Source organism: Pipra filicauda, unplaced genomic scaffold (assembly GCF_003945595.2).
Source record: "Pipra filicauda isolate LSUMZ 115617 unplaced genomic scaffold, ASM394559v2 scaffold49_size4853605_pilon, whole genome shotgun sequence".
Classification (NCBI taxonomy): domain Eukaryota; kingdom Metazoa; phylum Chordata; class Aves; order Passeriformes; family Pipridae; genus Pipra; species Pipra filicauda.
The window spans coordinates 1749090-1757548 of record NW_024104642.1 but is presented as its reverse complement, the minus strand read 5'-3'; the positions used below and the strand labels follow the sequence as shown (position 1 = coordinate 1757548).

Genomic DNA, 8459 nt, shown 5'->3' with positions numbered 1-8459 from the left:
GCCCGGCCGGCGCGGGCAGGGCCGGGGAGGGCTCGGGAGGGCGCGCGTGACGGCGCGCCCGCCCGCGCTGACGTCAGGTCGCGTGCGGCGCCCGGCCCGCCCCCCCGCTGAGGGAAGCGGGGGGAATGGGGGAACGTTATGTTTTGGCTTTCAAAACGACCGCCGTCTGTGATTACACCGGCTTTAGGAAAGGCTTTAAAGTAAGGAATCTGCACCTCTCTTGCCTAAATTAGGCTGTGATTAATATGCACTCCCCAGACTTTCTTTCTGTACGCAGGATAGCATTTCCTAACACCTCTGGAACAGGTTGCCCAGAGAAACTGTGGATACCCCATCCCTGGAAGTGCTCCAGGCCAGTTTGGATAGGGCTCTGGGCAACCTGATCTAGTGGAAGGTGTCCCTGCCCGCGGCAGGAGCGTTGGAACTAGGTGATGTTTAAGGTCCCTTCCAACCCAAACCATTACGTGATTTTAAGTATTTTGTACTATTTGTGTCAAATATATTTCCTAGTTTTCCCACCCGTTCTACATTACTACGCTTTACGCACGCCGAAGTTTAACAATTCACGGGAGCGTGACATCCCGGCCGCTTGCTCCCTTTTCCCTCCGCCGCGGCTCCGCCCCGCGGGGGCTGGTGCAAAGCTCCCGTTCCCCACCGCGCATGGGATCCCGACCGCATCCCTGCGGTCCTGCCCGGGCGGGGTGAAGGAAGGGCTGGGCAGTCCCGCCGGGCTTTAACGGCCGGGGCGGGCTCAGGGGTTGCGGCCAACGGCGCGAAACGGGCTCCGAAACAAGGGCTGAGGGGTGAGCTCTCCTCCTTATTCCTGCAAAATGTAGGAGTCGCGGGAGGCCCCGAGAGAGCCGAGGCCCAGTTCCTCTCCTACTGTACCCCGAGTTTAAGACTTAAGACCTAATCTTCGAACCTGAGAGGAGGCCAGGCTGGGCTCACATGCCTGCAGCAGGAGTCAGGAGTACTCGGACAATACGTCAGAGGAAAGCAGCCCGAACTAGGCAGTGCTGATAATTTGTCCCAAAGCTGTGTTGTACCGTCAGCAGGTTCTTGGCTGGTGTGAAGAGCTCTAGGTATGTGGCTCTTACTTTGGCAGGGATCAGGTAAAGGGGTAGTAAAAGAGAAGAAGTGGAAAGAGTGTCACGCTCCTGGGAATTTTTAATCTTAGAAGAGTGTAAAGCATAGTCCTGTAGAATTGGTAGTAAAACTAGAAAATATGTGTGACACAAATACTACAAAATACTTAGAATCATGGAATCATAGAATGACTTGGGACGCAAGGGGCCATAAAAGTCATCTAGTTCCAACACCCCCGCCTGTAAGCAGGGCCACCTTCCACTAGACCAGGTTGCTCAAAGCCCCATCCAACCTGGCCTCAAACACTTCCCAAGGATCCGCGACTTCTCTGGGCAACCAGTTCCAGAGGTATTAGGAAATACTACAATTCATATACTGTGTAAAAAAGAAATGTCTGGGGAGCATATATTAATCACCACCCAATTTAGGCAAGAGAGATGCGGATTCCTTATTTTAAAGCTATTTTAAGGCTGGTGCAATCACAGATGGTGGTCGTTTTAAAAGGGAAAATGTAAATTATTTGCCAACAATACATAATTAAAGAAGCTTCTTGTTAACACACAATAAGGAGACAAAAATATCATTGAGCCATGGGCTACACAAATGGCAGAACACAGATGTTTGAATACAACACACTATTTCCCGTAAGATGAATAGGTTTGAATTAGTTCAGAATCATGACAGAAGACATCCAAAGGCTTCAGGTTGTGATGATAAATTAGACTGTCATTTTGTAACGAGGGATGTATTTACCTAATGGAGATGCTTTACCTAGTTGTATTACCTATGTTAATATTCTACACATTAGACTAGTATCTGCATCTTGAGGAGAAATAGAAGATAATGGTTTTGTTGATCCTTTTAATGAAGGCATACCACATTAGTAGCAGACAGACCCTCAAACATAGACTGAATCCATTATTTTAGAAACTGGTATATTCCATACAAGTAAATTTCATTTTGTCACAGGTTTCTTCTGGCAGAACTTCAACAGCTGTGGTAACTAACTTCCGAGTTTGGTTTTTGAAACCTTCTCTGCCTTTCATAGTATCTTTATGATTTACAAGTTTATGGAGTAGTTTCAGTATGCTGTCAACAGTTTAATAATTGGTTGTTGCATCTCCCAGACAAGACTGAGACAATATGGATTAAAAAGACTTTCGGAAAAAATCAGCAAAGCTAGAATTTGAGAGAAGGAGGGGACCAATTTGAAAAAAAAAATCAGATATGTTTCAAAGGGAAATCATTAAATTCAAGGAAACAAATTCAAACTGGTTTATCTTCTCACTTTGACTATGAGTAAGAATGCTCATTCTCAATATACTGCTTTGGGGTGCTTCATTGTATCAACACCTATATTTCTGCCTTTTCTTCTCCCAGTCAGATGAAGTTAACTTAATGATACAATCTCACCTGCGAGATGAAAGACCTGGATGAGACAATTATATTGGTATAAAATGTTAAAATTATCTAAAGTGATTAGACAGTGTAGTGAAGGGTTCTAAATGCAACTTAAAAACCTTGGTCCTGGAAGAAGGACAAATTGCAAAGGGGTAAGTCATTCTAAGAGGTTCTTAAATGTTCGTGCAAGAGCTGCTTCCTACAGCCTGCTCTTCTTATTCCATCACAGAGAGGCTGCTCTTCGACTGCCAGAATCCTAATGTTAAGGACACTCATAGTTTTGGCAGCTAGCTCCATCTGGAAACACCAGTTCCATAAAACATAGTTATCCTGGAGGAACTTAGGGCTCACTTTTAGATATCAAAGGGTATGTTTCTTAGACATCATAGCTCAATAGAATTAAATGTTGAAAACGGTTTGAAGGTGCTGTAAAAAGAAGCAGCTGGCATGTTTGAAGATACATTACAAGCTTGTATTGTATACTGGAGTGCACCAGGCAGTGCAGTTTTAAACGCAGTTACCCGCCACTATTAACTAATATAAACAACTCTTTTCAGTTAGTTCAAAGCAGCTTGTATTAGCAAGCAATGTTTATTGGCTCTTGGTGTAGAGCTTACTACAGTCTATGAGAAGGTTTTGGAAACAGATGTGTAGGCTTTCCAGAGTATACAAAGTACCCCAGGTTTGCATTTGTTTCCAAAGTGACTGGTTACTGCAGTGTCCCGCCATCAATGCAGAAAACAGCAGATCTGCTGTGGGCAAAACTACAGAAAAAGTCATCTGTGGTCTGCAGAGAAGGTGTCCTTCATGAAAGTAGATACTAAGTACCTCTCATTAGGAATTTCATCCATAGAGTAAAATACCAGAACAACACATGATGGGATGCTACTTTTAAGTAATGTAGGTAGTGTTGTTTTGTGTTCTTGTATGAGTCTTATAAATATGCACGTAGGCACTCCAGTTTCTCTGTAACAGTCATGCGACAACATGTTTCCTAGAAATGTCAAACTGCCTAGTCTATGAAATACTGAGAAAAGTCCTGTGTAAATGCCATGTACATCTTTATTAACACTAGAAGCAGAATGTGGCTTTTGAATCTAAGGGTTATTTAATTGCTACTGAAAGCAGGAATCTAAATATGAACTGATAAACGAGCTAATTAATACAATTTCCAAGACAAGAGAAACTTGAAAACTGAGCAGTATGCAGTTAAGTTATGGTGTGATGAATAACATAAGCTGAGTATCTCCAAGTGTTCCACTGCATCTTTGTGCAAGATATTTTACATTTGTTGACTGATAAGAGCAACTGATTAGTGAAATGTTTCCTAAGAGGGTCCTGCTGACTTCTGAAATCCTGCATTCATTCCCCTTTTCATATCCCATCTAAGTGTTTCAGCATTAGCAGGCTATTGCATCATCCACACTTGTCATCTCTGTCTTACCCCTAAGAAGCTTAAAAAGTTATGCCTATAAGTACAAATACTCTCAAACATGAAATGTGTAATTGATATGAATAAATCTAAACAGTTTCACTATGTTTTGGAAATCCCTATATGTGCCATGATTCAGTATAAGTATATGCAAAATTCAACAAAATTGTAAAGTAATAAAAACCATCAGAGATAGATAACGAATCAAAACAGTATATAAAGTTACGTTTTCCATCTGTGTGTGAATGACAACGCTGTTGTGTTGTCAGACTGAGCTCCACCTTGGGATTTCTGTTAACCTTCTACTTACCATGAAGTCAAATCTTACTCTGCATGGTTTGAGAATTACAGCTTTCTTTGAGTGGTAACACCTACAACTGTATGTTCAGTCAAAGCACTCATGTCTGTTACGCATTTTATGAAATGCTTAGATCTAGTGCTAGCTAGATCCAGTATTTAGATCTCCAGGAAGAGCCTGGGAACTCTACACAGATGACTGTAGCTCCCGCAGGCAACAGCCCTGTAAAACGCTCCTGCATCCCTCTGCTGACACCGAGGAGCGGGATGGTAAAAGCGCTCTCCCCTCGGGGTTTCACATGCTTGTCTCTACGGAGAACTGTTCGCAGGATTGTTTCTGTAGCGAAGTACGGCAAGGACAGAATCTAACCTGTGGTGAATGTTCACTCCTGGCCTCCCGCTACCTTGGGAGAGCTTTGCAATGAATAGTGCGTGTATGTGCCAGTGAGCTATGCAAACGTTATGTAACTCACACTTTAGAAAAAGAAACACTGTCAATTCATTTACGCCTTAAAGGTTCGAGTCTGTGAATTTCTGCTTGACAGGTCTATAGGTTTTGGAACAGTCTGTCATGTACAATTACACATTTTTAAACCCATTGTAAATGGAAAACATTGCCGGGGTATCGCTACCTTCTACTAGGGAGAGTTTGTACTTAGAACATCATCCAGCTGGGCTACAAAGCTTGATGAATTCCACACGCCTGTGAATTCCACACGCGTTGCGTGTAGGTAGCAACAACCTCTGTTTCAAAAGCCCCACCGAAGAACCGAAGACTAGGAAAAGCAGAACACTGTCGCTTTCTAATAATTTAAGGTGATCTTGGCATAAGTTGTCGTCCTGGCACGATATAATTCGACATTTTCCAGAACACAAGAGGCTTTTTTTTTTTTTTTTTTTTTTTTTTTAACCGAGAGAGATCCTCCCCCCGCAGCCGCCCGGTAGCCGTGGGACCCACTCGGCACGGAGCCCTTCCGCCGCCGCTCTCGGGACGTGGAAGATGAATTTGCCCTTTGTGGGAGGCGGCGGCAGCGCCGCCTGCAGCTGGACGCCAGGGACCGCCGGCGGCGGCGGCCTCGGCGCACGGAACAGCCCCGGTCCCTCCGCTCCCCGCCCGCGGCGGCCGCGCAGGGGGTGCCGGCGGCCCTCGCGGCCGGAGGCAGATGCGGGACGGGGAGGGAGAAGAGCAGCGAGGGAAGGAGGACGCGGACGTGTGGACGGGAGGCTCGGAGCAGCTCCCCGGCAGCCTTCCCGCGGGATACCGCCCCCGCAGTCCCGCTCGACCCGCAACCGGGAGGACATCGCCGCTAGGCAAAGGTAAGGAGCGGCGTTCGGCGGCGGCTGCCCCGCACTCCCCGTCCCGAGAGGCCGCTCGCGTTTCCTCGGGGGCCCGGGTGGACACTGACGGGCACCTGCCAGAGCGAGGAAGAGAGCTGAGCCCGCTTCCCTCCTCCTCCTCCTCCCGAAGTAGGGCGGGCGAGCTTCTTCACCCCCGCCTTCCAGGTGAACAGCAAGCGATTGCTGGCTCCGGGCGTGTGTTCATTGCATTATCTTCTGCAAAAACTTTTTAAGTTTAACTGAACTTAGCTTTGGGATTTGCCTGTGAGTCCTCTCGAATGGGAGCTTCTGAATGTGGTTTTGGTCCAGGGCTAACATAACGTGGTAAAGGCATTTGGTGCTGGTTTCATTTTGCATACTTACAAGTAATATTCTGCAGCCTAATTAAGGTTTCTTTTTTTTCTCGATAACATTCATTCAAGCATATGCTCTCTGTAATTTTGACAGGTGTTTTAAGTTATTGTCCACATCCTTTTTCTTTAGGTGTGCTTTGCCACATGTGAGGTGCAAGCGCAACTCTACAAAAGCATCCTTGAAGAGACTACTACTATGACTAATCTTAGCACTTTTCAGATTCAAGTCCTTAGTATTTACTATGGAATACACAAACTAGATACAGAAAGAAATATTAAAGTATCCAAGTGTTCACAGTCCTTACTTGAAACAATTACTTTTATTATATGGAAAAAGAAATCCCAGCTGAAGTTGTTTAAAGGTTTATACATCTGGCTGTAATATTCAGTCCGCTCTAAAATTCCAGGGTCTGCCATGTGAATTCTGCATGAATCACGTCTTATTTTTAAATGAATGTAATTTTACATGGAAAATATTCATGGCTTATTAAAGCAATATCCATGGTCTGGCTTAGACTAACAAAATCCAGAAAGTTCAGTATGGAAGCAAACCACCTATCCTCATTTCACCTCTGTATCCTGGGTCTCTAGGCATTTCTTCTCACAAATTATGTAGTTATTCATTGTTTGACCCTTTCAGGGCTTTAGGTTTAGTGAAGTGAGTAAATGCCAGGTGAGCAAATTCTGTTCCCAGTTACTTCAAACTTTATACCATGGTAACTTTATTTGTTTCAGAGCTCTTACTCTAGATTTACCTGACTATAATTGGATCCTGAATTTTTTTGATAGCTTCTGTTGTATTTTTTGACTTTTGTCAGCTCGAGTCAAACTCTTAATACAGGATTTGTATGCAAGTTGGATAATGCACAGTTTAATTGATTCATCACTTTAATAGGACTTGCAGAATTGGAAGTATAGTTGTAACGCATGTTTTTAGTAGAGGCAAGAAACCACAGTGTTGTTTTGTGTGGCTAAAGGCTGCAAGCTTTCAGTTCTGATGACTTTTTTAGAGGAAATTCTGATATGACAGAACTAACAGCTTTAGGAAAACTATTTTATGTGTACACACATAAATAGACATGCAAAGTCGAGATGAGAAAGACTTTTAAAGTTAAAAAAAAATCTTAAAAGAATTCCAGCAATGACATTTTGAAATAGACACAATTTAAATATAGGAAATTTATATTTTTCTCTCTGATGACTAGACTTCAGAGGCTTCACAGATTTCTGCATATAGCTTCCTCTTCATGTAAGGTGGGCCCCACCATGCTTTAGGACACCATGGAAAGTTGCAGGAAGCCTGTAGAGAGCTGCAGGCTTTTAGCACAGGACAGAAGGTTTACTGTTTTGTAAGTCAGGTCTTGGTTTGTTCCCGTCCTGTGTTAGTGCATCTTTAGGGGGCATTTAGGTAAAGTTTGTTTGCAGTGTAAGAACCTAGAAAGATATATTTTAAATTATTATAGCGTGCAAAGGGAAAATGCCCCATCTTTTTTATCATACAGAAACTTGTTATGTAAGTATGATTGAGTGGAAATGGATTGGCAAAACTTACTTAAGTATAGTCGCTACTTTTAAGTAGAAGTGTATTTGATAATGCTTATTTGAAATATCACTTATGATAGCAGTATCATTATTTTGGAGAAAACATGGTTTAACACCTAATTTTGAATGTGGGACTCAAAAAACCATTTGTCAGATGAAGGGCAAAATTAACATAAACATTCTGAAGCTTCTGCTGAACTGCAGCCTAATCTAAACATTATGCAAAGGTTAGAAGTTTGTAATTGTAGATTCTGTCACTCCATTTCTCCACCATGTTACTTTTTCATTTATCATTTTTCCAAGTAAGTTTTCATTGATGCCTCTCATTTAAAGTTTGGTGCATGATAGATTTGCACTGACATGCAGACATTACATAATTCCAAGAAGAATTCATATGCAATAACATTTAAGAAAAAGCATAAAAGGGAGACTGCATTTAGGCTGAGAGGACTGGATCACTCACCACTTTTTCCAGTGGATGTAGCTGGCTGATGAAGCCCATAATTCATAAATGTGCCATTGTATAGCACATTCAAATGATGTGGCAAGGTCTGAAAGCTGTGAAACTAATACTTCCTGACTGTGGACATGGTGATAAACATCTCTTCCTTTCCAAGAGGTCAAAATAAAGACTGCACCCTGATAATTACCAGACAAAGCAATCTAGCTTGCCTGAATAGGTAAGAGAAAATTCCCCATAATAAAATATCAGGAGGACAATTTTTCTCATAACAAGCAAAAGTGAAATTCAAGGGCATTCATTACTTTGATATGGTATAAAGGAACCAAGATGTTGACACTGGAGTGATTAGAGATGCTACCATGCAAAAGGAAAGGTGGCTGATACTTACCAGGAAGGCTTCAGCCAATTCTGCAGAGTTTGAGTTGTCCCTAATTTTACTCCTAGGACTTCAGCCACTCTTTGTGGAGGAAGACACTGATTTAAACTCACTGATCTTGAACAGCTGCTCAACTTATTTTTAGTTTTCTGTACAGAAGAGAAGCTTGTA

The 8459-nt window shown here is 43.0% G+C and overlaps 1 protein-coding gene across 3 annotated transcripts in view; it reads left to right on the top strand.

Annotated features, from left to right (window-relative positions):
* Positions 1-768: 768 nt before the first annotated feature.
* Positions 769-8459, top strand: part of LOC114002376 (E3 ubiquitin-protein ligase RNF144B) — a 91186-nt gene continuing 83495 nt past the window's right edge. Inside the window, exon 1 of one of the 3 annotated variants that reach the window (XM_039386670.1) lies at positions 769-1082. The gene's annotated coding sequence lies outside the window, so the exon portion shown is untranslated. Of the gene's footprint in view, positions 1083-5245; positions 5534-8459 lie in introns of those variants that run through there. The other 2 variants (XM_027748290.2, XM_027748293.2) reach the window with 2 other exon arrangements.